Below are 1,306 nucleotides of genomic sequence, written 5' to 3'. Positions count from 1 at the left end.
ATATATATTAATCGATGAAATTCCAACTTACCAACTTAGTCTGATTTTCAAGTTTTATTATTTGCAAATTTTACAATTTTACAATTTTAGAATATGGAAAGGAAATAGTACTTTCATGTGTTACGCAATCATCAGGTTTATGTAGTGACAATCGAGTTCCATAATTGAGAACTGTCTTTGATAACACAGTTGTCAATTGTGGAACATGACTGATACTGCATAATCCTGATGATCGCGTAAGGCATGAAAGTACTATTTCATTTCCATATTCTAAAACTGTAAAATTGTAAAAATTGCAAATAATGAAACATGAAAATCAGATTAAGTTGGAATTTCATTGATTAATATATTCTCCTATACACAACCATAGAAACTCGGATATACATAGAAACTGGGATATATATATATATATATATATATATATATACAGAGAGAGAGAGAGAGAGAGAGAGAGAGAGAGAGAGAGAGAGAGAGAGAGAGAGAGAGAGAGATTGTGTGTGTGTTACAAATGAGATTACAGTTGAAAATTGCTTGATATCATTAAATAAACGTTTTCTTAATTTAATGCCGAAAACTGATAAAATGAGACTATCATTAATTGATTAATTCGCCCATTTATTTATTAATGTTCCTTCTGTGCAGACTGCCAGCAATTACAAGCTGGAAGCTAATAATCGCGGTCAATGTGACCCAAACCAACTGATACTCACACACACACATACATACATTCATACATACATACATACATACATACATACATACATACATACAATAGACCTATCACAGTAATTTGGGATAGAGAAGAGAAACTGTGAACAGTTGTGGAAATCAGCTGCCCAGCGGATGCTAACATAAAGTTAAAGATCAGCGAAAACAATCCCTTCGGTGAACTATTGAGGAATCAACAGCTACTCTATCGAGATTAATAATTTAGGTCTAAACCTGTAACTATTGGCTAAATGGGATATGCAACACACTGCCCAAATACCAATCATAAGAAATTAAGCTTCTCAAAACCAGAAAAGAGAAAGCTGTTTCGGAGACTATAGATCTAAGCCATCACTGGAACTGTAAAAATCTGTAAAACTTTCCAGAAGTTTACCACTTAAATATATATGAACATGTCTAGACATGCAACTATATGCATGAGAATGCATACATGAAACAAAACACACAAATCTGCACTTATACATACATACATAGATGAGGACTTGACACAGTCCTTAAATCGCAGCCTTGGTTTCTGCCGGAGTCTCGTTCCATTCACAAGTTCTCCATAGAGCATCTGCTTAGGAATCCTGCTATC

The sequence above is a fragment of the Octopus bimaculoides genome, chromosome 23 (assembly GCF_001194135.2).
Source record: "Octopus bimaculoides isolate UCB-OBI-ISO-001 chromosome 23, ASM119413v2, whole genome shotgun sequence".
Taxonomy (NCBI): Eukaryota; Metazoa; Mollusca; class Cephalopoda; order Octopoda; family Octopodidae; genus Octopus; species Octopus bimaculoides.
Note: the sequence above shows the minus strand (reverse complement) of the source record.